Source organism: Acipenser ruthenus, chromosome 19 (genome assembly GCF_902713425.1).
Source record: "Acipenser ruthenus chromosome 19, fAciRut3.2 maternal haplotype, whole genome shotgun sequence".
Taxonomy (NCBI): Eukaryota; Metazoa; Chordata; class Actinopteri; order Acipenseriformes; family Acipenseridae; genus Acipenser; species Acipenser ruthenus.
The window spans coordinates 16,116,347-16,138,762 of NC_081207.1; the positions used below are offsets into that span (position 1 = coordinate 16,116,347).

Sequence of the window (22,416 nt, forward strand, 5' to 3'; positions counted from 1 at the left end):
TTGCACCTTGAAATTGTGTTCTTAATTTGGCTAAAAAGGCTTTGAAATTCAATACCAGCCTCTTTATCCTTTTTCTCGTCCTCCCTTGAAACCATTCAATCCATGCTCATCCAACCCTGCTACACTTGTAATGTTCATAAAACCTGATAAAAATGTATGAATGTTTGAACCAGGGCCAAGTTCAAAATTCAGTGTCAAGAAAAACAGGAAATTGATTTATGAGCTGCAGGGTAAGCAGTGGATGTGATGCACTGCTGGACAGGACAGCACATGTCCCACTAATTTCTTAGTGTTTTTTAAATAAATAACTTGTAGACAAATTAAAATTGTACTAGCAAGACAAACTGCTATCGAACATGGCCCTCAAACAATTATGTTCTACTGTTTCTATTACTATATTCATATTGTTATTTTTATTCTTATTATTATTTGCAGAGTTGTCATATTTAAATAAAAACAATAATTATATATGTATTTGTAATACCCTATGTGATTTATTTTTATTTTGAAGTGGACAATGGTGGAGTCAGGTTTCGAAACACAGGCCACCAGAGAAACTGTAGCTTCAATCCAGCATCTTAGACTCTGAGCCTCACTACCACTAGTATGAGTAGCAGTAGTATAAATAATTATTAAAATGATTAATGTCATGTCCACATTCCAACCAGTAGCAAGTTCACTTATAAATCTCATAAGAACTGAGAGGAGGCCTGGTTAGTATCAAAACTTTGACAAGTCAGGTCTGAAAGGATCCCAATGATTTAACAAACATGACAAGATAACCCAGTCCATACCCTCACCACTCTCCACCTGTCCTGAATTTGTCTCCACTTCAGAAGTCTTGAGCACAAATTGGTAAAAATGCTGATAGCAAAGTTGTAGTAAGAAAAAGAGTTAATTATCTTGACGACTATCACAAATAGATGACATCAAAAGGCATAGATCTTTTGAAGTTCTAAATTAATTTTTGTTTTTAAATCACTAATTGGATTTCTACTTTTATTGGTTTTTTAAACATTTTATTTACATAAAGTGTATTTCTGTAGCAACACGATGTTCACTAGGCTACCATTTATAGTTTTGAGAGTGTTGTATCTTAGCATCAATGTTTCTAAAACTAGAATGTAATACTAAATATTTCATTTACCTTTAGTTAATTTGTTTCCAGTTCTGTAACATCACCAGGTGTTTCTTCTCCTTCCATGGCACAAATTAAACTCCCTCCCTGTACCCACGTTCCTGTGTATGGCGCGTCATTTTTTATGTAGAAGGGCCCTCATACCCTTACACATAAGCTTCCAAAAAAATGTCTCATTATAAAACCATTCACATTTACACATTCCTAAACTTTAACAAAGTAGAAACCAAAAGAGCCCTCACTTCAGACCTCATCCAGTTAATCAGCAATTATTGCTAATAAGCCACCCATTCTGCCAAAGAACTGGCTGCTTCTTAATATGGCACTCCCACACAAAACCTCCCGCCTGAGACTGAACCGAGCTGGTAAACAAGGTAGGGTCCTGTGCATGGTTATCCTGAGAAGATAAGTGAGGCATGAAACATTGAGATTGATTAAATAAATGGAAGATTTATAGGCGTCACCAGTCATAAAGCATGCAAGCTGTTCATTCACAGTTACCCATTTCAATAGCAGAGGTACAAAAACGGTCCCGGCTACTACAAAAAAGATGCAGTGAAATAAGGAATCAGACTCAAGAATACTCTTGCTCTATGATCAACAGCTGATTTTGATAATGTTCTCAATGAACTAGACGGTGATGTCAGGAAATATTGTTTTGCCAAACATTAGGCATGAATTCCATAACAAACCCAGGGTGGACCTTGTATTTTCAGATGATAACAGGCTAAGGTTTAATCACTCTTTCTGGATAACTCATTAAGTTGTTACAATGAAGAATGAAACAATAATCTCCTCTTTATTTTGATTTCCGACCTGTGTAAACTGGACGACTTCTGTAATTAGTCCAGCTACTTCAAACTGGAACCCTGCCACAAGTTGCATATTGATCCTGTAGGCAGGACTCTGTCACTTTAAGAGTGTATTAATAACAATGGGTGCCTCACCCCTCTGGTTATAATGGTTGGTCCCTGTGGCAATGTGCCCCGCCCCTGTGTGCTTATTGAGGGCACAAATCACTTCACGTGCTGGTTAAATGTAATATGTTAGTAATTGAATCCCAGCACAACAGTATATATAGATGCACATTTCTTTCACTCGGGGTTGGGGGTTGGGGGTTCGAGAGAGAGAGAGAGAGAGAGAGAGAGAGAGAGAGAGAGAGAGAGAGAGAGAGAGAGAGAGAGAGAGAGAGGTGTTATCACTCACCGTGTTTGTTTGTCTCCGTGCACCGTTTGTTAAGTGTCTGTTCGTTTTGTTTACCTGTTTATTTTGGCCGCAAGTGCCGTGTCCTGTGTTTTTGTGTTTAAAACCTTTTATTTTCTGTTCTGTTTATTAAATGCTGAGCGAAAGCATTCGCTCAGCTTCACCAAACCACACATCTCTGTCTGTTTATTTCCTACTTCTGGTCTGACGCCACCCACTCCGGCCGTCTTTGTGACAGTCCCTTATCCAGAGAGCCAGATAATGTTGACACCAGGTGTGAGAAGTACGAACTTGTCTGGACCCAAGCTGGTACAGGCCCGCACATAAACAGTTTAGTGAATTGTATGCAGCTCTGCTCCATTGTGTTCACCTAAATAAACAAAATGCTGCTTCCAAGTCTTGTTGCGGTTAGTTTTCCTACAACTAACCAGAGACGCTTAGGGAAATCATCACAGGAAGCATTATGGGCAATTGAGAAAAGGTCTATATGACGAGATTTGAAAACTGAGAAAAGGTTTGTGACTTTTTGGTTCTACAGTGCAACCCAATATGACAGCGTTTTACTTGTAACCAGGTGAGTACTGATGGGCTGAATGGTCTCTATGTAGTAATACAAAAAAAACATCAAATTAACAAACATTTTGTCTTCAGAAAGACTTCTAGTAAAAACATTATATATATATATATATATATAATATATATATATATATATATATATATATATATATATATATAATTTCAGTATTACTCAGAGCATTTTTATAGTTTTGGATGCTTAATGTACATTCATAATTGTAATAGTCTCTCACAAAATCTCCAGAAAATGTGGATTTTTATTGTTAAATAAACATTAGGGAATTACAGCTCAACTAAAGTAAAAATACTGCTTCTGTTAACAAATTCACAGTTATTCCTCCACTGAGAAGCTCAGTGTTTAGTTTAATTCTCATAGCACCTGGAACACTATTAAATTATATTTATTATATTCATATCAGTCTTCAGTTGAATCCAGGCTATATTAAGCCGCATTTCTATATGCACCATGAAACCAGTGTGTAAAACTCAATCTCATCTTATTCCAGTATCAAACTGGGGCTGCTAGTGGTTCCATCTGCAGTCTAAAATACAATTTACAACCGGACATTAAACAAAAGTCGTGTTTCACATTTTTTTGGAATTGCAATTCATACAGTAATTCACCAAACTTCAGTACAATATATTCCCAGCCCTAATGTTCTGCCTGCCTTATTTCTTTTTTTTTTTTTTTTTTTTTTTTTTTGCAGAACAAAATTTCAAGCCTGCCTTGTCTTTCACTCCTTAGGTAACTTCCACCACAATCGTGAGTCGGAGAGATCGTGTTCTGTCTAACTGGGGCTGACAGTTGAAATCGATTTGATCTCAATCTGCTGCTGATGGAAATGAGCAAGCCTTATTTCAAATCGCTTTCAAGTCAGTGCCAGTGGCAGATGGAAATGTGGCATTAGATGTCGTCCCCATTTTTGGGAAATAGAACTCTTGTAATATCTCGGTATATGATTCACAAACCCTGGGGTACTTTCTAAAATGACAATAAATAGCAGTTTTCGCATAAATTGAAACTGGTTTCGGTATTATTTAACTCAATGACATTTGATTGACCTAAATCAATGCATTTTTCTGCTCTTTCAGCAGAAATGTGAGCTGCCCAGAGGAGTTGTAGCGCAGAACAAGTTGAAGGCAGCTCTTCCATGTTGATTTTTATCTGAACAGGAATGCATACGACTTCTGTGAACTGTGGCAGCCAACAGCAGAACACAAACCAGATTCTGAAATATGTAACTGTTAGGGGGAAAAAAAGAAGCCTGGTTTTGCTTTTACATTTAGCATCCGGCTAAACTAGATTTAATCTGAGAAAGCACCAAAAAATCCTGATCTGCAATTTTGAATGATTAAAAAAATAGACAGATGGAACTATTACATCTTTCACTTGGGTTGGACTATGTTGGAGTGAAATCAGCTATTTGTTCGCAAGGTTGTAAAAGACCCCATTCTGAACCCCAATGATTTCCCTGATCTCTTTCAGCAAGCAGGTTAATTTGTGTCTTATCGTAAATGGTTAACAGATAATTCTCAGGGCTGGTTGAGTGAGCACACAGTACGGCTCAAAACAGGAAAAGACGTCAATGGCTCCAAGGGTCAACATCAACTGCAAACTGGGACCTTTTCACTAAACTTTAAAGGCTGTTTTAAGGAACTTTTTTTTTATTCAATCAAGTTTGTAATTCATAATACCCCTTTCAACTGTTTTTGAGAGGGTCTATTAGTTTAATCTAAAGTACTATGGAAGAGAATGTTTGTAGAGGTTTTCACTACAGTTTTGTGAATGCTAGTATCGGTTTTGAATTCACACTTTGAAAACCAAAACTCTTCCTAAAGGTGGTCCTTAACTGTTTTTTGTTTCCAACACAGAATCCACAGGAGCTTTACAGCCCATAGGACACAGGGATTTATGAATTAGGCAGGCCCTGTATATATAAGGGTAGTGTGTTATAATTTGATTTAAAAGATAAACAGAACCAAATCTTATTTTAAAAAGAAAGAAAAATAAAGATCAATAAGCACAGTCTATGAAAGGTCTACATTCATAACCTCTGCCACCCACAAACTAACGCTCTGAAAATCCATTCCCAGACCCCCCCCCCATTTCCCTAAAGTGCAGACATTTGAAATGGCTGCCTAAATTCTATAGAAGCTCTGTGACAGGAGAAGGTGCAAGGGATTAGGGGAGGTGGGTCTGCTGGTTTCCCCCTACCTACCCTTAGCTGTAAATACTCAGACCGATCAGCTGTATGTAATATAATAATAATATGTTTATTTTTATATAGCACCTTTCATAGTGGACTACCATCACAAAGCGCTTTACAGAAGTAGGCTGTGAACTGTGCATTATATGCAGTGTCACTTACAATAGGACATTGATTTAACGTCTAATGAAATGAAAACAGGGTGTAACAGGATCAAGAATGCACTGTTAAAATTTATTTTACACGTGTATGTTATTATTTTTTATAAAATTATTTTATGATTTGATTAGTGCACGCTTTGTGTTATTTGACACTTTTTTGATAATTTGATTTGTATCACGTTATATTGGCTTCTACACCCGCTTCCCTATGTTTGGCTTGTTGAGCACCTAGTAATTGAATTATTGATCAATTTACGCACCTGAATATAATTAGCACGTTTTCACAAACGGGAAGGCCATCCTGGGGTTTGTATGTCTGTGCGGGAGTGTGAACGCAGTGTTTGGAGCGGGGAACGACGAGTGAGAGAGACGGAAACGGACCAGTAAATGTAGCATCCCGACAATAAGTATTGGGCTGATGGTATGCTGCTGTGGAATAATGAGTGCGAACGGCCCGAGTGTTTTTTAAGCCTATTTGGTAGTCAGTTGGAGTTTAAGAAGTGCACAGAATAGGCTATATTGCGATGCTGGTTTCTCTCTCGCTCTGTCTGTGTGTTCCCTCCCCTGCACGGACATTAGCATATATATGTGTGTGTGGTGTGGGTATTTGTACTTTTATAACGTGGTATTGTTTTTATTATGCCAGTTTTACTGTGTCTTTTGAATGTGTATCTCCACTTTATTGCTGGGTAGCAGCGTTGTTGCGTTTGCACTTTAATACATGATCTAACGCCTGTGAATTGTTTAACTGCTTGAAATATTGCTACCTGTTAATAGGTGAATGGAATTGTTTTATTATATCAGTACCGTTTGAAACTAGGTGTTGCTATTGGAAGCTTACAATAAACAAACGCTTGTTGAAATGTATCTCATTTTTTTGGTGACGTTGTTCCTACGTTTAGATCTGTTATCTGAATAAAAAGAACCTAAAGGATCTTCTGTAATTTGTTCGGTGCCTTATCGTACTGAACTGGCGTAGTCAGGCTACATTAGTGCTTTTACATTCAACACTTGTTACATCTTGTGATTTATTTTTTGTAACTAAAGGCAGGTTTGTGGTGCGTTTTTACATATAAAATACGTTTTTACAATTGTATATAATTAAGAAAACACTAATTCATAATTGCTTAGATTCTTAACTGTTTCTATCTAATACTAGATATGAACACATATTAAAATAAGTTATTTATTTCTTGGAAGATGCCCTTATCTAGGGTGACTTACAATTGTTACATTATTTTGCATTATGCAAATATCGCATTATTTTTTACATACAATGACCCATTTATACAGTTGGGTTTGTTTACTGGAGCAATCTAGGTAAAGTATCTTGCTTAAGGGTACAACAGCAGTGTCCCCCACCTGGGATTGAACCCGCGACCCTCCGGTCAAGAGTCCAGCGCCCTAACCACTACTCCACACTGCTTTCCCGAAAAATCAAACAGTAAATACTGTATCAACAATTCTGTTTCAGATTGCTTTATTACAAAAAAATGTAACATTAACTGGACATTGTTAATTTTGATTCAAATAGATTTATTTTGTATAGTATGGATGGAAACTTATTTCAATTACCATTCTATCAAATTGTTTTACACTGACATGCACTGACTGCATAACTTTCAACATGTGCTCATGCTTTGTAATACATTGCATGACTACCACCTAACTTTTTAAGCAATAGCAATATTTTGGGATAAAACTCACAGATAAAACAACTCTCTGACATTTTATTTCTATCGTATGTGTTTTCAGATTTATACCTACCCTGCAGTGACCACCATGCATCTTTAATTACATTTACAGCTAAAGTAGTCAGTCAGTATAGATGGTTGTAACTGATTCCCTCGTTCTAAATACTGAAATGTGCATATAACATTTTACAGCAGTGGAATAAAACCATAGGTGCAAAGTATACATTTGTCCTGATTTATAAGTCCAGAAGTCTATATTTTACTGCTGCAGTAAAAGCCAGTTTCCCCAATGCAAATGTTTTTAAAAAGCAGCACAAAGAGTCCCTTGTTTGGAGTTCACGAAACCCCTATACGTTTACAAGTTATTTTTTGTGTTGTGCAGATCAAAGCGAGGCTATGAAAGCTTTTAGTCTTTATCATGACTTTTCCCACTTTTTTGAAAGTGCAAGAAAATCGTTTTGAAATAAGCAATCCTATTAAGTCATATTTATTACTAACAAATATAAATTACAATAGATTTTGTCAGACCCAATTAAATGTTTAATATACATCGATTTAAAACAAAACTTTACTCTCATTAGTAGAACAAAATCCCTTATTGTCAACTCTGGATCTTCCGGCTTTCCAGACTTATAAACCATGAATGAGAAGCACTGTTAAGGTAAAGTTTTTATGTCTAATAGTAGTTCATGAGAAAAATCTTCGTTTTTGAGATTTATAAGAAGTTAATATGCCAGGTGTAGGGATGAAAGGGGATATAGTGGAGGCGGTCATACTGTACGTACAAGTAGGGGACTAAAAAATGGAAACACCTGGGTAAATGAGGTGTGGCTCATACGTTAATTAAGCAAATAACATCCCAGCATGCTTAGGGTCATGTATAAAAATGCTGGACAGGCCTGGTTGCCTATAATTATGGCTAGCATGGCTGCAAGATGAGACCTCAGTGACTTTGAAAGACGGGTGATTGGTGGGGCGTGTTTGGCAGGAGCTTCAGTGACCAAGACAGCTTAATTTGCTGATGTTTCACGAGCAACAGTGTCTAAGGTGATGTCAGCATGGAACTCCAAGGGAAAGACATCATCAGCAAAGGGCAACAGTGGGCGGAAGCGCATACTCCAGGATCGTGATATCCATGCATTAATTCGAAGTGCAAGGCAAAACAGGCAAGGAACTGCAGATCAATTGACTGCAAATTTTAACCTGCAGCGCGAGCAGCCAGTTTCATCAAAAGCGGTCCACCGAGAACTCCACAGAGCGGGATACCATAGTGGCCCAACGCCCTATTAAGTGACTTTACATTGGTGTTTCCATTTTTTTGGCCACTACCTGTATGTCTGTATGTCACATTTACATGTTTGTATATATCTGGAGAATCGTTTATCAAATTGTGATTAACCATTTCATTGCTAATTTCTATTCTATGCCACTGTCTGTATGGCATGGTGTGGCAAAGTGGTTAGTAGTGCACAGGTGTGGAAGTGATGCAGTACAGGAAACAATGTGACCACACAAAGTTCCAAGGACAAAGGATATGTTTTATTTTGCTTACCTTTAGTAATCCTTCTCAAAAATAATAGGTGGCTGGTGATACACAACTATGTATAACACGCAGCCTAAAACAAGGGTTTCAATCCCATAATAGTGTATCAAAACAGAGTTGCAAACAGTACAACACACTACAAACAAAAACAACACAGTCCAAGTCCAGTGGGTGCTGTTTGCGATGTGGTTGTTTTGCTGCAGTGATTTCCAGGTTGGTGCTGGCCTCTTAGCTACAGCTCCCGGGGTGTAAGTTTAACTGTCTAACAATCACAAAACAAAACGTTATCACTCAACACTGACAACACACGGAACCTCATGGTTTTTACGTCCATTTGCCAGTCCTTCAGTAACCAAAACCAAGGAAGAGTTTACCTCGCCGCCCCCTTGGTAACAAGTGTAATTAACCTTTATCCAATCCATGATTACCACCTCGCCAACCATGGGGACAATGACTTACAGTATTGTGGCTCCACCCCTTTTCTAGATGGCCGACTTCCAACTTTCCCTGGAATGAATTGACAGCTCATCCAGTCAAAGGCACATTGCTCCCTTGACACAGCACCCTCACAGATAGGGAGGGAGATTTATAACCAGGAGTCATTCTCTCTCTGTCACACAAAGTCATCAACGTTTTCATTATACTGACATCTCTAATTTAGAATGTACAGTCATGGTGAGGGATGTGTGTTACTGGCATATGTTTTTGTTATAACAGAAATCATTTAGCGCTGTTCGAGAGCCCATAACAGCTCAGCCCAAACTGCAGTAAGAGACACACATGGATTAATTCATACACAACACAATGGAACTGGTCTGTGAAGGTCTTTACACCAAAATGCAGTTTGCAATTTGTTTTGTGTGATAGTAAAATAAAACTGTTAACTGTAATTAACCAAGAAACAAAAAAAATAAGGGTTAAGGACTCAAAAGTACTGCATGCCTAAATTGCTGCTTGTTACTAGTAATATTATGTTTCACATAAAATGGTACCAATTGTGTATGGTGGAATGTGATTTAATTGAAAAACACATTTTTGAGTTACACAACTAGGAACAAACACATCAGGTATTTATTTTAAGGGCCTTTCAAGCGCAGTTGTTTGTTTATCATTTTGTAACTTGAAATGGTGTGTTTTTTTTTAACCTTTTGAAAAAATAGATCAATTTACACCAGTAAAACGTGACTTCAGTATAGTGTCATGACAAGAAAATTTGACAATCTCAGTCGACAGCAGAAAGATATACTAATAAGAATTAGCAAATAGCTTTAAAAGATTTGGTTATAACACCTTAAATATAGATAAATATAGTATGTATATGTAGTCCACAGCGAGATTTGACCTTCTGGACTTTTAAAAGGCACACTTCCATGCAATAGGCTACCTGTACTATGTATTACCTGTAAATACATTAACACCCAAACTGAGATAAGAGGTACTAAATCCTCATTCAACATCCAAGAAATACTGCATTATACTGTATTTAGCAGACCGCTTTGTGGAACATTTACGAAGCATTCGAATCAACACCACTACATTTCCAGTAGCCCGACATTTGAACAATGATAATCACACTGCTGAAGACATCACCATCTGTGGGATCAGTCAGTGCTATGGAACAAATGCTACTCAGAAGCAAAGAGAACACAAGTTTATCTTCAAACTAGGAACTTTGAAACCTCTTCTTTTCTAACATAATCATGACACCATCCACATAATTTTTGAAAAATGTGTACTGGGTTTACTATTCGTTCTACACAGCTGAAGAAGGGCTTTTGTTCGAAACATCCAGAAATAAACTTTTTTAATCATTTAACCTTTATTTCACTGGGCGTGAGCTGGGGGGGGGGAAGGCAGAAGAAGTAGCAAGGAGCAGTTAGTAGGACAGAATGTGGTCACCGACTGGGGCCGACGCTGCCGACATCCCAGGGGCGGAGGACCCGGCAACCGGAAACAGGATAGAAAAGAGGTCACCGACTGGGGCCGACGCTGCCGACATCCCAGGGGCGGAGGACCCGGCAACCTGAAAACACATATGAGGGTTAAGGTAAGGGAGGCGGCTGCCTAGCCCTGAGGTCGGGGAAGTGAGCCTCACTTGCCCCCCAAAGGATGGACCCCCGGCACCTATGAAAATTCCCACACCGTGAGACAAACAAGACAGAACATGCCAACGCATAACATAAACAAACATAAACAAAAGACGAGAAGGACGAAACAGAGGGAGACTATGTGTATACCTGCCGCTCAGTGGAGAGGAAAAAACCCCTTGAGGCGAATTTAGGGGAAAACCTCAGGTGGCCCCGGCGAACAGGTAGCCCCCACTCCAGGCATGTTAGCAATTTTAAAATGGGCTGCCGCTATATCGGGGGGAGATGAATGGACGTAATAGTCTACTGCGGAAGAGGACCAGCGGTCCATGGTCTTGATCAGACTGTGATTGAGCTGGCTCTTGCAGCGGAGGTAGCTGCACCTATACAAAATTAATGGGGAGAATACAGCTGAGGAGGGAGGCCTGCTCTAGAAAGGAGGGAGGAGAGGTGGGCTGAGAACCAGTGACGAGTGACAATAGAGTGAGAGGAATCGATGAATAGAGGGTCCAGGGGGGGAAGGGATTTCCTGATGGAGAGATATTTTGCCATTGCTGAAAAAGGGCAGATAGAGGATTTGATCCTTGAAAGCTGGATGAACTGACCACGCCGGAGTTGATCTGTCTTGGAGATACGCAGCCGGATTATGAAATGGGAGTTGCTAATACAGGAGAGATCGCAGAGACGAATACCCATTGCAGGGAAGCTTGAAGATGAAGGAACTGCGAATTCTGAGCATCTTAGGAAGCCGAAGAAGGCTGTGAGGCAGATGGTTTCCATTAGGAGATCTTCGTATGGGGAAAAGCAACCTTTCCGAAGAGTAGAGATGAGGGAATGGAGGATATCTGTTGATATAGGCAGGCGGGAAGGTGCAGCAGGGGGGGAGCTTTTGAAGATTCCGCGGAGGGTCAGACGAACAACTGGTATGGAGAGGATGGTGGGTGAAAGCACGTACATGATGCGGTAGTGATATTGGATTCCTGAAATGTAAGATTTGATGGATGCTGGGGAAAGATGGAGAGATTCCTTAGCATGGACGATGAAGGCCAGGATCCAATCTTGATTGAAGGGAATAGGGTGGATATGATTATGAGCACAGAAGGTTAGGAATGCTGACCAGGCCGTAGAATAAGAAGCTCTTGAAGAAGGGGCGAGGGCTGTAGACATGTAGTTTTGAGCGGATTGAAGGAGGTTGCGGAGGGTAGCGTTCAGTCCAGAAGTAGCTGATGAAACTGTGGGGTCTGGAGGGGGTTTGGGGAGGCAGATGGAACTTGGCTACCTGTAGGCGAGAAAGAGCATCCGCAGCATTATTATGGGTACCCGGAAGATGACGAGCTTGTATTAGGAAGTTGAGAGATACAGATGACCATATGAGACGACGGAGCAGGCACATAATGATGGGGGATGAAGAACGTCCTTTGTTAATGATGTGTACTGTGGGTTTGTTATCGCTGAAGAAAATAATTGATTTTCTTGACCATTGGTGACCCCAGAGGGCAGCGGCCACCGCGATTGGATAAATTTCTAGAAGTGCCGTAGATTTCTCTTGAGGGGGAAGGAGCTGAATTTCAGGGGGTCAAGTGCTAGAGAACCATTCAGGAACAAGGAACCCGCCGAATCCGATGGATGAGGCATCAGTGAAGAGGGCAAGGTCATGGGGGGCTGAAATGAAATCGTCGTAAAATAGAGAGAGGCCATTCCAGTTAGAAAGGAGACTGATCCACATCTTTATGTCTTTCCTGGCTTCGGCTGAAATTTTCACATGAGAATTCATATTCTTGACCGTTGATGAGAGGGCTAGGAGACGTGAAATAAATGTTCTGCCCTGGGGAATGATGCGAATGGCGAAATTAAAATGGCCGAGGAGAGACAGGAGGTCCCTCTTCTTAATGAAAGAGGAGATCTGAAAATTGTTAATGAGTGAAAGTAAGCGTTGGAGTTTGGCAAGAGGCAGGCTGGCTTCGAATTTCACTGTATTGAGTGTGATGCCGAGGAATTCCAGGGAGTTAACAGGGCCGATGGTTTTCTCTTGAGAAAGAGGGACACCGACTGAGGAAAAGAGGGTCTTTAGCTGATTAATTGCTTGGGCTGGAGGATCTGACGGGGGGGAAATAAGCAGAAAGTCATCCATTAGATGGAGGAGGAAGGGGACATGATAGGAGTTGAGCAGAATCCAGCAGAGGGCTTCTGACAAGGAATCGAATATTTTTGGGCTACTGCGGCAGCCGAAAGTGAGCTGGGTGGAGAAATAGAACTTGTCTGCCCAACAGACCCCGAAAAGGTGACGGAGGGAAGGGTGAATAGGCATGACCTTGAATGCATCGGAGATATCGGCTTTGGCGAGCCAGGCTCCGTGACCTGCAATTTTGATGAAATGAATGGCATCTGAGAGCTTAATGTAGTGAAGAGAGAACTCCTCGCTTGAAATGAGGGAGTTAATGCTGCGTGTGTAAGCGCCCCGAGGAGCGGATAAGTCAATAATAAGGCGTTTCTTGCCGGAATACTTACGGGTAGCGATGCCTATGGGATTAATACGAAAGGTAGTGAAGGGGGGTGCTGAAAAGGGGCCGACCATGAAGCCTTTGTTGACTTCGGCTTGGAGAAGGGAACTGACGACTTGTGGCTCAGAAATGGCAGAGCGGAGATTTTGACAGATATGAGACTCCGAAGGAATGTGAGAAATGCCAGTAAAAAAGCCATTTGTAAGTCCGCTAATTAGATTAGAGACGAACAGCTTATCTGGATGATTTTGTAGCACATTAGCGAGAGCCTGGACGCTGATAGGAGTAGAAACTTGAAGTAACTTTGATTGTCACTTCGCTGTAAGAGGACATATGGAGCGTGAGTGGGCGTCGTTGCAGAAGCTACAGGCATGCAGGTACTTGCAGGTTTTGTTGAAGCAGGCGGAAGTATTAAAGTTATTGCATATTTGCCTGCCACCTGTAAACTTGATGGGACGGCCATAGATATCTCTGGCTTGAGATCTGGTGGGAGGAGCTGCCCCCCGCTTGCAAGCGGGGGGGGGGGAAATCGGCTCGGCTGACAAGGCTTCATAATTGGTAACGAATAGGGACATGCGATCTCCGCCGACGGGAATAGGAATGGACTTTTCAAAGAGTACTTTCAGCAGCTTAGGTGTCGTCCAATCTTTGTAGTTGAGATGCAGTAGGGGCTGGCTAGCGGAACCACGCTTTGGGCCCCGCTCTTGCCTAGCTGAGCGCCGGGTGGAAGCAAGGTTGGCTGACGGGGCTGGCGCGGTCACGGACCGGGACGAGGAACGGAATGCCTGACAAAGACGGACCGGTGGAGGGGTCGGAGGCAGGAACTCGTCTGAGTCGGAAGGGAATGCGTAAACTGAAAGCTTTTCCATTTGGAAGCAGGTAAGACTGCGCGTATTAATCTTGCAATGGTCTTCTTTTTTTTTTTTTTTTTTTTTCTCGGGAGTAATGCGAAACACTACCAGTCAGGATTCAAAAACGAAACACTAGACAGATAAGGTGCAGGTGATCAGGTCTTAAATAGTAAATTGAAACTAATTAACTGAAGATTAGAAAATTGAAAGATTAGAGATTATCCGCCCCCCCAGCTCCACGCCCCCCGAACCTCGCAAGCTAACATGTAATGCAATAAAAAAATTTTTTTTTTTTTTAAATTTTTTCAATTTTTGTACACTGCTGTTCTACCTCTTTTCAAATATATAGCCTATATTTGAAAAACAGCCGGGTACCTGGATCTTTTTTGGGTAATAATTTAAAAAAAAAAATCACATGTATTAATGTTTTACTGCATGATACACATTTAAATACTATATACAGCAAAACTTCAATTAAACGCCTCCAGCGTTTATTTACAATATCTGCCTGCAGACTGGGCTCGTATTGGAGACCGGCGTTTACATTAGATCTCTAGCTTCACATGCTTCATGCGGTCATTGAGAAGTCGCTAACACACAATCTTGTAGCAACATTGTAACTCAATTTAAACATTCCAACATCTTTGTTAAACGGTTGTGTGTCAGTGGGAACTAAGTAACAGTTTTGTTTTATAACAAAATTACACTGTATTGTACACTCTCAAGTATAAAGCGAAAGTATTATTCCAGTCTTTTTATATGCACTGGTTAACAAGGATACGGTATGCAAAACAAAACGTTAGAAAATGAACAAGCAGAAGTACGAATTTCTATTTAAAAACTGAATTAGAGCTACTACCATTGTTAATAATAATAATAATAATAATAATAATAATAATAATAATAATAATAATAATAATAACCGTTAAATCAACTAAAAGACATCCCTGTAGATACCAGCACAATATTATTATTATTATTATTATTATTATTATTATTATTATTATTATTATTATTATTGTTGTTGTTATTATTATTATTATTATCATCTTGTTTCTGACCTCTGAGAACTACATTTGCTATTATCCTCATGCTCACTGGTAAATCCATCTCAGTTACATATGTGAGTAGGAGGGAAATGTAGTTCTGAGAAGTCCATGTGAAGCTATCTTGAGGCAGGGAACGCAATTTAAAAGTTTAAAAAAAGTGGTCAAAATGTAAAAAACAAACAAACAAACAAACAAAAAAAAAACAAGCAATACACACACCTTACGTAAACAGTTGTAGCAACACATGGGAACATGTAACACAATAAAATAAAAGGTCCTTATATACCCTTTAAAACCCATTAAAAACACTTTCAAAATATGATAAATCTCAATATTGGAACAACTCAGAACAACCACAGATATCATAAAAATGGAATGGAATGGGATTTTTTTTTTAATGACATTTAGAAAGTCTGGGATGCTCTGGCAGTGTGTACATGGAGGTCGTCATCAGTTTTCAAGTTCAGTAAGTAAGCGATTCAAACAGCAGACACAGAATTGGAAGTTTCATATGTCAAACCGCTAACAATAGCATCTGTGGTGTTTTGCAGAGAAACATTTTTTTTAGTCTAAACATCACTACACCTTCATCTTCTCTTCAAGTTTGTGTTCCACACTTACGTTTTTCCCATATACTCCCCACACAACCAGCAACAACAACAAAAAAATGAAACATTCCTCAAAACAAAACTATTTCACTTTCCTATACCCATCAGATTCAAGAAAGAAACATTACCAGCAACCATTTTTACATCCATTTCCTCTTTCATCAAGATCAATGATAATAAACGTATGCTAATGGCTTTTTCCTCAAATCCTTGTCATTTTATTACAATGTGTGTAAGAAGGGGTTGTTTTGGTTTGCGTCTTGACAACAATTAAGAAGATTTAGTTCTCCTTGTGGCTCTGGAGCTGGCCCACGCTTCCTCTTTGGAAACGGAATGGCCGCGCTGTCTTCTTGTATTAATAACTCCAAGTTTTTAATAGCTAGAGGAAAATAAACAAACTTGAACTTATCTCATCTTGAAAGGCACTTTCTCTGGTCCCAACAAGCCAACACTAGATTTATGGGGCTTTTCAATGTCAGTCTTTCTCAAGCAGCTCTATGTGACACACTAAACGAGGCATCAGTCAGTTAATCAGCATTTACACAGGGAAACATTTAAAAGTATTCTGCACAGTAGGGCATTCCTATTATGCTACCACTTTTACTAGAACATAAGAACATAAGAAAGTTTACAAACAAGAGGAGGCCATTCAGCCCATCTTGCTCGTTTGGTTGTTAGTAGCTTATTGATCTCAGTATCTCATCAAGCAGCTTCTTGAAGGATCCCAGGGTGTCAGCTTCAACAACATTACTGGGGAGTTGGTTCCAGACCCTCACAATTCTTTGTGTAAAAAAGTGCCTCTTATTTTCTGTTCTGAATGCCCCTTTATCTAATCTCCATTTGTGACCCCTGGTCCTTGTTTCTTTTTTCAGGTCAAAAAAGTCCCCTGGGTCGACATTGTCTATACCTTTTAGGAGTTTGAATCAGAGCGCCGCGTAGTCTTCTTTGTTCAAGACTGAATAGATTCAATTGTTTTAGCCTGTCTGCATACGACATGCCTTTTAAACCCGGGATAATTCTGGTTGCTCTTCTTTGCACTCTTTCTAGAGCAGCAATATCCTTTTTGTAACGTGACCACAACTGAACACAATATTCTAGGTTAGGTCTTACTTATTCATTGTAAAGTTTTAACATTACTTCCCTTGATTTAAATTCAACACTTCTCACAATATATCCGAGCATCTTGTTGGCCTTTTTTATAGCTACCCCACATTGTCTAGATGAAGACATATCTGAGTCAACATAAACTCCTAGGTCTTTTCCATAGTTCCCTTCTTCAATTTCAGTATCTCCCATATGATATTTATAATGCACATTTTTATTGCCTGCATGCAATACATTTGCCATGTGTCTGCCCAGTTCTGAATGCTGTCTAGATCATTTTGAATGACTTTTGCTGCTGCAACAGTGTTTGCCACTCCTCCTATTTTTGTGTCGTCTGCAAATTTAACAAGTTTGCTTACTATACCAGAATCTAAATCATTAATGTAGATTAGGAATAGCAGAGGACCTAATACTGATCCATGTGGTACACCACTGGTTACCTTGCTCCATTTTGAGGTTTCTCCTCTAACACTATGTAACACAATTTTTGTTCCTGGGTAGTAAGTGTTATTTCCTAATTGCTTATGCCTCAAAAGTATAGAAAATGGCTATTATTCCCCACAAACTTTGCTTTTGTGACCAGAGAACATGATGGGAGACTACATTTGGGGGCTGATTCGTGAAAGTGATTTACAGTATAATCGTAAATCTCGAAAAACTACTCACTTCTAAATCTTTTGTAGTCATTTTTGTATTACTTTAGTATAAATACATGTTAATTTGGATTCATATGTTGTTTTTTTCTGACTTTATTTGAACGAAAAGACACAAATTCGCCCGTTTCCTCATTGGAAATAGGTAAATTTCAAAATATCACTGTCCTGGTCACAAAAGCAAAGTTTGTGGGGAATAATAGCCATTTTCTATACTTTTGAGGCATAAGCAATTAGGAAATAACACTTACTACCCAGGAACCAAAAAAAAAAAAAAATTTGTTACACGGTGTAATCAGTACTTTCTGTTTTCTACATGTTAACCACTCCCTAGTCCATGTGCTTGCATTTCCTTGAATCCCTACTGCGTGCAGTTTGAGAATTAATCTTTTATGCGGGACTTTGTCAAAAGCTTTCTGGAAATCTAAATAAACCATGCCGTATGCTTTGCAATTATCCATTGTCAATGTTGCATCCTCAAAAAATCAAGCAGGTTAGTTAGACACAATCTCCCTTTCCTAAAACCATGCTGACTGTCTCCCAGGATATTGTTACCGTATAGGTAATTTTCCATTTTAGATCTTATTATAGTTTCCATAAGTTTACATATAATAGAAGTTTAGATATAATAGAAGGCTTATTGGTCTGTAGTTACCTGGTTAGTAGTACTATGACTACTACTATTACTATTACTACTACAACTACTACTACTACGACTACTACTAATACTACTAATACATTGCATAAACCCTTTTGCAGGCATCTACCTTTTTGTTTGCAATGCCATTAGCACATATTTTCAGACTAACAAAACAGTTTGGGTTCTAGCAGCTCAAACTGTGTAAAATGGTTAGTGTTGCAATAAGAGACAGAGGAACATATTATATATCACTGAAATTAAGTTTGGACTCAGGAACTACTATTCAATAAAATGTGGTTTGACTTTAGAACGATGCTGTATCTTCTATGCACAGGATAGCATATTTACACAGTATAAGATGGCATTTTGACAAGTCTTTACTGGTGATGGCTTGATTTTTCCTATGTGATTTATATAGTCAGTAATATGTTATTTTCTTTGCTTCTATATCTATCATTATTGAAATTAGATTGTGCAGTAAGTAGCAGTCAATTCAGGAATACAAATGATCCACAAATTGCTCAGTGTGAATCTACATCCTGAATAAAGATCTGTCTAGATTTAAGTGTTTTTCTAACGTAAAATTATTGGTCTACATCTAAATATTTTGACTGCGTGGTATTGAAACTCAGCTATATTTTATAAAACTACAGTTTAATCTTAGTGTGGGTGGCTATGAGAATTAAACTGGCATTCCTGTAGCTGTCTTGTACTTTAAAGAATGCACTTAACTCATTTTAAAACACAAACCTCCAGAGTATGTCCCATTATGGACACCAAAAGTACAAAATAAACTCAAATGGGAAAAGCCTATTCATATTACATCATTTCCTCAAGATAACATTATCTCCTAGTGGAAAGAATGACATTCCAGTTGATAAAAAACAAATGCTATCAAGTCCTGCTACTACTGTGGAGTGTTAGGATTTGGATGGGAGATCAAGGTCTAGATTCAAAAGAAACAAGTTGTAAAGACACCAGACCTGGACACACCTACAATGGTAATTGTATCATTTGTAATTCATTGCAAGAACCTTGGCACACCTGTGTGATTTTATTTGTAATTGTAATTGTAATTACAATATAATTACAGTTCAATTACACACCTTTCCAAGCTTAATCATTCACAGTTCCATGTTGTGTTTTAGACTGAGCAAACATTCTTCTTCACTTTTAGTTACCCCATTTGTTTGAAAAAACGTTATATAGTATGTTTCTGTATTTGTACCTGTGATTATTGCTTGGTAGAATAAACCTGTTAATGTGTGCAGCCATTTATGTGACTTTTTTTAGTGTAATTGTAATTATAATTGTAATTAATTGTAATTGAACAAAATAGCATTGTAATTGTAATTGCAATTCTAATTCTAATTGACCCCAGGTCTAAAAGACACAGTCAAATCAAATATGGATGAAGCATTTATACAGGGCCGGTGACATCACAAATAACTAAACTAGACCTGTCAGGTCTGCTTCCTCTAAATATCAGAGCATTAGTAGGACATTTCATGGCAGACAATGGTATGTGGCATTACAGCTTTTACTGTGACCACACAGCTATTTGTGGTATGGTGTCAAGGGGGGGTATATATTGTGCCAAGCAGATTTAAAACCTAACAAATCCCTCAGTGGTAAACTGGTGTTTCAGATAATTCCTTTTAAGTCTTTTAAAGCATAATACAGAATTCAGCCATGACTTAATTCGCTGATTATTGTCTACATGCATACAAAGTAAAGTACAATGTCAATTATATGTTTGCTTAACATAGCTGCGTGGCTAACCTGTATTGATTCAAAGGCATAGACAATAAATACATTTGATATATTTATTTATGGTGTACTGAAATGGCACCACTTTACAGCATACAATAACAAAACATGTTGAAAACAAAAGTTTTTCTAAGTGTTATTAGCATTATATATAAAAAATATAATTAAATGTATTTTTCCTAAATAACCCCCCTTTTTTTAAAGTAGATCTACACTATTGCTTTCAGTATCATCAATATGTATGACACTAGCACAGATTTCAAACCACATTAGCCATGTAGGATATAGAATGAACATCAAGAAATCACACCAAATATTCACAACATAGACAGACAGACAGCAGCCTTGCTCATTGCTAGTGTTCCTGGGTCACTCTGCATATCTTAGTTCTGGAAATATTTTAGCTGGGCCAGGGGTTAGCAAGGGCTGAATAAACGGCCCAGTCGCTTTGCTGAAAACCGAGATGAGAGATTAGCTTGCCCCCTCCCCCCTCCCCCCTCCATCCCCAAGTCTGGCAATGTGCCGGCCGCTGTGCTTATCACACTGCCAAACAAGTCAATCAGAGTGGGAAGTTTCTAGCAGCAGTGAGGGCCAGCAGGAAGGCCAGTCTATCACTTCTTTCCTCCTCATTACACACTTGCTCTCACAGGATACTGAAATCAAGATCTCCTTTTTCCACAGACAGATAAATCATTTGACTCTCACACAGAATCTGTCCCCTCTCATATTTTATTTTGTATTGCTCAACAGTTATATTGAAAAGGTCTAACAATTATACCACAATGCCAAGCTTTCACAGTCACTTTTAAATCAAAATAACACTTGGTAGTCTTTTGGTTCCTGCCTCAAATGCCAGGAATTTGGGAGGTATTTTTAATCCTACCTTGACTTTTGAGGACAATTTGCTTTTGTGACCTAATGGGTTGATTATTGTAATTCATTGTTTTATGGCCTCGTAGATGACTCGTTGAATAGGTTGCAGCTAGTTCAAAATGCTGCAGCCAGAATACTTACTCATACCAAGTCTACCAGTCTATCTGTCCCCAGTTCTAAGGTCATTACATTGGCTTCCAGTGAAGCATCCCAATGATATTAAAATGTTGATCCTCAGTTCTAAGGCTATCCATGATTTTGGTCCTGTCTCCTTGTGTGACTTACTTAAGATCTGCCAATAACAGTCTCTTGTTAACTCCAAGAATTGGATTACAAACGTATGGCACAAGGCATTCAGTTCTCAATCTCTGTCACTTTGGAACTCACACCTTTTACAACTTTTAAGCCAAGCTTTTAACTTGGCCTTTTATTAGCAAGTGTCTAGAGCTGTTTTATTTTTGTAGGGTGTCCTGGAATGCTTCGACACTATAGCCCCTTGTCACAAGGCTGGCTGAGTGGTGACACGTCAGACCCGTAAGAAACACACAGACAGACGGTGGTGATGAGTAATGCTGAGTGCAATGGTGGCACTCAGCGTTTATTAAACGAAATAAAAGGGTTTTAAACACAAAACAGGACACGGCACTGGAGCCAAAATAAACAGGTAAACAAAATGCACTAACACACAAAACAAGTGGACGAACGATAAACAAGTACCATGCTGGCACTTCCAGCACGCTGTAGCAATTGTTATTTTTCCTTATCTGTATTTCTCCTTTCTCTCTCTCCCGTTCTCCACTCTCGAACACCCAACCCCGAGTGAATGAAACGTGCATCTATTTATACTGTTGTGCTGGGATTCAATTACTAATTAATTATTCACTTGAATCCCAGCACGTGAATTAATTATGTGCAACCTCATGCGCGCATGTTACTTACTTTAAATGCACGTGCAGTGATGTGCAATCCCGTGCCTAAATACAATTATACAATTTAAATACCACGTGAAACACAGACCCGTTTATATCCCGTGTACCAATCTCTATACACCAACATTAACACACGCAACATACAACACAGAAATGTACCCAGGGGCGGAGCACATTGCCACACGCCTTCAGTCACTGTGTCCACATCTGTACCATGTTAAGTTTCCTGTCTATGTATCTATTTTATAATGCGCATATTTTTTTAAGTTATGGCAGGGCAACTTCTCAAACTCCATAGAGTTCACACAAACTGTTTTCAAATTTCTAAAAATGTTAAAAAGTGGATATAAATGAAAAATAAAATGGAAGCACAAGCTTTGCCATTCTGTTTACTATGGCATAGGTAGGCGTCAAATGGTAGTGTTTTCCGAAATGGACAAAGGGAATTGGGAGGCTCTAATACCAGCGGACCAACACAGGGGGAGAGGTGCTGCTCTCTGAGCTATGTACCTTCACAGATGTTTCAGAAGTTAAGTACATTTATTTGAAATGAAAAGATTAAGTACAAAAAAGACTTTGCAATTAGACAAGGATTTATTAGCATGGTACAGGTTATGATCAGTACTCCAAACAAGTTATTGAACAACTGGTCAGTCCTCTCTTATTTTAAAGTACTAGGAATTATATAAGTGAGATGAATACTTACTGAACATGAAGCAGCTACTACAGTACATATGTGAAGTTTCTATTGCTATTAAAGTATGCAGTGCTAACACTAATAATGATTTTAAAAAATGTACCAGAATGATTGCAATACATATTAGATGAG

The 22,416-nt window shown here is 38.9% G+C and overlaps 1 pseudogene; it reads right to left on the reverse strand.

Annotated features, from left to right (window-relative positions):
- Nucleotides 1-11,696: 11,696 nt before the first annotated feature.
- LOC117424816 (uncharacterized) lies at nt 11,697-13,184 on the reverse strand (annotated as a pseudogene).
- Nucleotides 13,185-22,416: the final 9,232 nt, after the last annotated feature.